Source organism: Amia ocellicauda, unplaced genomic scaffold (assembly GCF_036373705.1).
Source record: "Amia ocellicauda isolate fAmiCal2 unplaced genomic scaffold, fAmiCal2.hap1 HAP1_SCAFFOLD_141, whole genome shotgun sequence".
In the NCBI taxonomy this organism is placed as follows: Eukaryota; Metazoa; Chordata; class Actinopteri; order Amiiformes; family Amiidae; genus Amia; species Amia ocellicauda.
This window is the reverse complement of record NW_027102704.1, coordinates 148660-156088: the sequence shown is the minus strand read 5'-3', so window position 1 is coordinate 156088 and position 7429 is coordinate 148660. Positions and strand designations below refer to the sequence as shown.

At 39.5% G+C, this 7429-nt stretch overlaps 1 long non-coding RNA gene across 4 annotated transcripts in view; it reads right to left on the bottom strand.

The window, feature by feature from the left end:
* Nucleotides 1-539: 539 nt before the first annotated feature.
* The window catches only part of LOC136722670 (uncharacterized), a 60227-nt gene continuing 53337 nt past the window's right edge, over nucleotides 540-7429 (bottom strand). For 2 of the 4 annotated variants that reach the window (XR_010806362.1, XR_010806363.1), the window contains 2 exons: nucleotides 2355-2447; nucleotides 541-1908 (listed from right to left, as the gene is read on the bottom strand). This is a non-coding gene — a long non-coding RNA (uncharacterized LOC136722670). Of the gene's footprint in view, nucleotides 1909-2354; nucleotides 2448-7429 lie in introns of all 4 variants that reach the window. The other 2 variants (XR_010806364.1, XR_010806361.1) reach the window with 2 other exon arrangements.

Here is a 7429-nt window from a genome sequence, read left to right as displayed (position 1 = left end):
CTGCATAACTGAATCTCAGTAAACCACACAGGTCAAGAATTAGGTAAACCACAATTACATAAATCCTAGTTGTGTATGAGATCCAAACTGTAGGAACGGCTAGCGTAATCATAATACTTGTTTTATTTCACGTTTTGTGCCTCGAGTCAAAACTCGAGTATTGCATAGATCTCCTCTCACTCTTACTTTTAATATTATCCACCCTGCTTGTCTCTATCCTATCTTTGCCAATACATGTTTATATACATTTTTAATAAACCTATATCTGTCCGAACCGGACTGCCTTTGTTCCAAACCACACGGACCTCGTGCCGTGTGCTGTTATCTGAGCCCGAAGCCAGAGAGGCCTCTCTGCGACGAAGTTCAGATAAGTTTAACAGTTTGGAGTTCATGATTCATGACATTTGAGAAATCAATTAGAAATGTTAATCTGTGATTCATAACTCTAGAATGTGTAATATCATTTAGTTTTCTTAAATATAAATGTGTGTTGCATTAAACTGTATTGTTGATAATTTTAGAAATAAAATCTGTCAACACCGAAAAATATTTTCTCATTCCTGTTTAACTGTACAGTCTGAAATTGACACAAGTTAATAGACGTTAGATTATTGGTGGCCCTGCCTATCCTTAATCATTGAATAATAATCAGTTAAGGGAAATTGTGGTAACAAGTAATGATAGGATCTTTCTCGGCACTTAAACGTAAATGAGACCGATATATATATAACGAGAAGTTACCTGATTAAATACTAACCTGCGTAGTTATTTAATGTCTGACTAACAATACTAATGAGAGACTCACCTTCGTCTTACTAACCGGTATTGTAGTCAATGTGTTTATAACCTTTTTTGTTTAACGATTTGTGTGATATCATATGCGATCCCATGGTCTTTGATTTGGTCACGGAAGTGATTTGTCTTTGATTTGTTGATCTAGAGTTGAATTTGAATTAGTTTTTCCCTTTTGTATAATTAGTGTAGTGCTACATTTAGTCTTAGTTTTGAATAAATTTGACAATTTATATCTTTGGAATTGGTGTCTGCGTCCAATTATTACAGAAATTGAGTTCTACAAGATTCCAGGATTCGTGATAAGGTGATACTATAAATTCACTTCGTAATTTGAAATGTATAAGTGTACCTTACGCTACACAACTTAGCTATTTATCTGGTTTAAGTGCTTCACTTCACATTTTTAATAACTTAGCTGTTTCTTGTTTTTCTAGTTTGCTAATGACACTCAATGAAAGATCACCTCTGTGTTGTCCATAAATGCAGGCATTTTGCTTCCTCCCACTGTACAGGTCCTGCAGGAGTTCAATAATCTACTGTATGAAAAACAAAACAAAAAAATGCCCAACGTCAACGTTACATGTGCGTCTGTAATGCTTACAACACTCTAAAAGGCACAAAACATCCCTTTTGTTATATAAACATTAGCTTTTGTGTAACACTATTCAAGGAGTATGTCAGCAGCGCTGAGCCTGATGGGACGGCATTCCACACGCCTCCCACAGACATGTGCGTGTGCGCTGTAGAAATCGCAAAATAATCTGCTCTTCCACTGGTTTCTCTACCCAACCCCTATCATCCACGTGCAGGGAGCAGGCTGGGACCGGAGATTGGCGGTTAGTGACTTCTTGGCTTCAGAGAGCTCGGCAGAGAGGTCCGAGCCAGAATACGTGACTGGGCGTTTGGGGATGCTGCCAGTGCTCCGTGAATGGGGAAGAGTCGGGGTGAGGCGCTGTGGACCTGTGAGGTCTTCGATCCTGTGAGGATGTGGCGCGCCTGCCTGCTCCCCGCCGTGGCCGCTTGCTGGTACTGATCCACGGCAGTGATGTGGCACTGCTGCACCCTGAAGCCCGTCTCATAGCACTGCCCCAGATTGAACTGACTGTGGGAGTCCTGCAGTGAGGAGCACAGAGGCAGCTCAGGAAAAGCTGGCATTCACGAGGCACCACATACATATTTACACTACCATAACATGGCACATTATAATGGATTTTCTAGCAGTACTGTGGGGGTGGGGGGGGTTGGAAATTACACTTAGGATTGGTCCCCATTAAACATTCATTAACATTTCATTAAGGTTAGAATGGCATTTCTACCGATCTAACTGAATTGGGCGTAGATTCATACAGGCCTAGGTTGAAATGTTATAGTTGGTTAGGGCTGTTATAAGGGCTTAAAATGGTAATCTACTGATTTACTAATGAAGTATAGCATCTTTAAGTCTACATTAAGAACTTGCTGCACACAGCCTATGTTTACCATGCAAATTAGAGTTACAGTTGCAGAATTGCTATACAAATAGAAAATGAATAATGAATCCACCCCTGACAGAAGCTCACCCCACTCTTTGCAGCCATTCGCAGGAACTTAACCGCCTTGTTTGCGTCTCTGCGAGGCTCTCGAGAGGACAGTGCTCCGAGGTCAGCCTGGGCCTAGACAGATCAGAGAGAGACTTTCATTAGACCATGGAAACAGACACAAGCTTCCTCTTAGGCACAGCTAGCAAGCTATTTATTTTATATCGATATACATCTTTTTTAATTGTTTGGGTGTGAAATGCAAAAAATGAAGGTGTTTCCAGCAAATGTGAGAACAGATATCAAAATAAGTGGGAAATCATTTTGGTAAATACGAGTTAGAATGACATCACATCTTTAAATCATTGTTTACACTTCTGCACTTCTTTATTCATTCCTAAATGTTAAATAATTTGGGCATTTTATAAAAGGATCTAGAGAAAAGGTCAACCACTTACAAACTAAAAGACAAACCTCTCTCAGCCCAGCACCGGCTGCCTCTTCCAGCAGTGCAATGGCTTTATGAGTATCCAATCAAAATAATATGGCTACATGAACATACAGAAATAATCGTATATGATACAGTTGTTACCGGACTGCCACTTCAAGGCGGTGCAGACTGGGAAGGGGTGTGTGGTTTAATTAGGAAGTGAAGAGTAGTTTAGTGGGGGGGCTCTCTCTCTAACATGTGGCCAGGCAGATAGGGTTTTTTCATTCGCTGTATATGTGTGTGTATATGTTGTTGTTCGCGTGTCCTGTGAAGATTGTGAGGAAAGGGCTCTCTGGTGTTGTGTTTGGCACTGTTTTGGGGGAACTTTATTTTGAAATGTTATTGTTGTATTGTTATTTCCATTATCTCATTGAGATATAGGTGTCATCTGCAGGCCCCCATTTCTTGTATCTTCTCATTGTACTTTATTCTTAGTTCATTTAGTCTTAGTTTCTGTATGTGCATTTCTTTTCAGAGCAATAAATATTGACCTTTTTATAAAATTGCAATGTTGAATTGTGTCTGTGGGGCTTATTACCTCAGGAAGTGCAAGATACAGTGTGCTGTGTGTGCTACCCTGGCCCTTGGGATCTAGACTGGTGTTAAGGTCCCTAAATCCGTCAGTGTAAATGTCGGAAAGGTAACACAGTTCAGAAACAGAAGAGGATAACGATGAAGATTAAGATAATGATAGACAGCATCCGATAAGTAACAGTAAGTAACATCAATTTAAAACAGTTTCTCACATTCATTACTTTTCAGAAAACTGTGCATGATTTATTACAAAAAAGGTAGATTATCTGCATCCATTTACAGGTAGTTTACATATTAATCATTCACACTTTGCCAATTAATTGAAAATACATTGTGATATGAATTCAAATCTATTGTCAAGTGAAGACTCCTCTTTGCAGACTGTTTTATAAAGCCAAATCTCAAGTCAGTCGTATATAATGAAGATAATGATTTAAAACAGGATTTTAATTATTGTTCACAGTAGTTATGTTACAGGGTTTTAAGCTGTGCAGGCACAATCAGTCAGAGGATGCAGGATTCAACGGGATGCCAAATATGTCATAAAATCGGTACTTTCAAATTTACATTTCAACCACTGCACATATATATATATATATACACATACATACATACATACACATACACACACACACATACACACATATATATAACTAGCAGAGGAGGAGTTGGGAAGAGGGGACAAGCAGCAGACTACTGATGCATTTAGCCAGGTCCCATTGCTAATATAGTGCATACGGATTATGATTATTATGAAAAGCCTATTAATATCTTTATATTTCTTAGCAGAAAAATAATTAGACATTTCCAAATGCTTTTACATACAATTATCTGTTTACACAGCTGTTTTTACTGGATACATATATTATCTTTTTTAATGGTACAGCACCTTCCTCAAGGGTGCAAGAGCAGTCCTGACCACTACTCCACTAGAGTTCATATTAAGAATCGAGAGGAAAACAAGATACATCATGGTCCAACTTGCAAAGCAGTGATTTTGACTTTCATGGAGTAGAAAGACTGCAGGTGCATCCACTTCTGTGGATCTGCATTGTTTCCTGAATTGTTACAACTTTACTATCGATCTATATTACCTTCTATAAGAAGGACAGACAACTCTAAATAGTTCATATAGTCTCAACACAATACATGCCCAATGTATTATATTTTTATAGGAAGATTTAAATGTAAATGTAAATGAAAATACAGAGCAATAGTCAAATAGCTAAAGGGTCACAGAATCCTTGGTTAAGATCAAAACCAGAGAATTCTTTCCTTGATTTTAAAATATTTTATTGTTAAAACAATCTGCTGCACGACCACAAACCTTGAAACCATCTCTGCTTTGCTTGTATACTGAAGTCAGATTCCTTATCCCAACTGTGTCCCGTGTCTGTATGAATACACCTGTTACCATTAAAACTTTACAAGAAAAATAACTAGCCTTGTACTTACCATCGCAATTTCTGAACCAGAAACAAAAACACCCACGGCATTATAATTTGGCGGGGGGGCATAGCTAATAAGCCTGATTCATCAGTGTTTTGTATTTCTAGTCTAGTCAAATCTAATAAGGGAAAACTAACTAGCTGTAAAACAAAACAACGCATTTTCCTTGAAGATCAAAAGGTTGACTTGATACATTTTTGCTAAATTCTTATTGTGGAGTGAAGCTGCAGTTTCTTTTGAAACAGTCACACTATTCCTGCAGAGAACAAGTCAAAGACAGGAAGACTGATGCTGATCAAATCTTCTCTCTGCTCTTCAATTCAAAGTCATTCTTCGACACATTTTCTGTTCACCCCCAAGCAAAGGAGATGAGAGAAGGCAGCTTATGGAGTTAAGCAAAGATTTGTCCACAATGCGGTGAGCAACACAGTACAAACTTGTACAAAGTAAACATCCAACACAATAAAAGTACAGTGGATGTGTGGAGTATTAATACAAATAAAAACAAAAACACACATCGCATTTTCAATTGTTCATCAACTGTGTTTTTAGAAATGTAAGAGGCACAACGACGCTAGATTTAGTGGCCGAGCACATTGCTTGTAAGAACATAAGAACGTTTACAAACGAGAGGGGGCCATTCGACCCATCGTGCTTGTTTGGTGTTCATTAATATCTAAGTGATCCAAGGATCCTATCCAGACTATTTTTAAATGTTCCCAAACTTTCAGCTTCAACCACATCGCTGGGTAGTTTATTCCAGATTGTGACTACTCTCTGTGTAAAGAAGTATCTCCTGTTTTCCGTTTTGAATGCCTTGAAGCCCAATTTCCATTTGTGTCCCGGGTGCTTGGATCAAGTCCCCACATAGTCTCCTCTGTTCCAGGGTGAAAAGGTTCAGTTCCCTCAGTCTCTCAGTTGGACTTTCCCTTCAGACCTGGAATAAGTCTGGTTGCTCTCCTCTGAACTGCCTCTAAAGCAGCGATATCCTTCTTGAAGTGTGGAGCCCAGAACTGTACACAGTATCCAGATGAGGTCTAACTAGTGCATTGTACAGTCTGAACATTACTGCCCTTGTGTTAAATTCTACACTTTTGACAATATACCCTAGCATTCTGTTTGCCTTTATTATTGCTTCCCACATTGCTTGGATGGAGAAAGTGAGGAGTCCACATAGACTCCTAGGTCTTTCTCATGCATTACTTCATCTAGATCTGTACCTCCCATAGTGTAATTATAGTGGACATTTTTGTTACCTGCATGTATTACCTTGCACTTGTCCACATTGAAGTGGAACTCCACTAACAACCTCACTCCAGTTAGAAGTGACTCCTCTAATTGACACCCTCTGTTTCCTATACATCAACCAGTTCATAATCCATCTACTTACATTACCCTGAATGCCTACAGCTTCCAATTTGAGGATCAGTCTTTGGTGTGGAACCTTATCAAAAGCTTTCTGGAAATCTAAGTATATCATATCATATCATATGCTTTCACGTGATCTACAGCTGCAGTTGCATGTTCAAAAAATTGGTATGATGTGATTGAGTGTTATTGTAGTGATGCTGTTCTATGCTGATAATCAGTTTGGGTATAGCACAACAAACTAACTGGGATTATAGAAACTAGTTTGGAAATAAACAGTCTAGATCAATGATTTTCAAACCTTTCTTTGAAGGCCCCTGTTCATGCAGTCCCTGGTGGCATTAGGAAAACTACCCTTAATACAGTGAGGGAAAAAAGTATTTGATCCCCTGCTGATTTTGTATGTTTGCCCACTGACAAAGAAATTATCAGTCTATAATTTTAATGGTAGGTGTATTTTAACAGTGAGAGACAGAATAACAACTAAAAAATCCAGAAAAATGCATTTCAAAAAAGTTATACATTGATTTGCATGTTAATGAGGGAAATAAGTATTTGATCCCCTATCAATCAGCAACATTTCTGGCTCCCAGGTGTCTTTTATACAGGTAACGAGCTGAGATTAGGAGCACTCTCTTAAAGGGAGTGCTCCTAATCTCAGCTCGTTACCTGTATAAAAGACACCTGTCCACAGAAGCAATCAATCAGTCAGATTCCAAACTCTCCACCACGGCCAAGACCAAAGAGCTGTCCAAGGATGTCAGGGACAAGATTGTAGACCTACACAAGGCTGGAATGGGCTACAAGACCATCGCCAAGCAGCTTGGTGAGAAGGTGACAATAGTTGGTGTGATTATTCGCAAATGGAAGAAACACAAAATAACTGTCAGTCTCCCTCGGTCTGGGGCTCCATGCAAGATCTCACCTCGTGGAGTTTCAATGATCATGAGAACGGTGAGGAATCAGCCCAGAACTACACGGGAGGATCTTGTTAATGATCTCAAGGCAGCTGGGACCATAGTCACCAAGAAAACAATTGGTAACACACTACGCCGTGAAGGACTGAAATCCTGCAGCGCCCACAAGGTCCCCCTGCTCAAGAAAGCACATGTACAGGCCCGTCTGAAGCTTGCCAATGAACATCTGAATGATTCAGAGGAGAACTGGGTGAAAGTGTTGTGGTCAGATGAGACCAAAATCAAGCTCTTTGGCATCAACTTAACTCGCCGTGTTTGGAGGAGGAGGAATGCTGCCTATGACCCCAAGAACACCATCC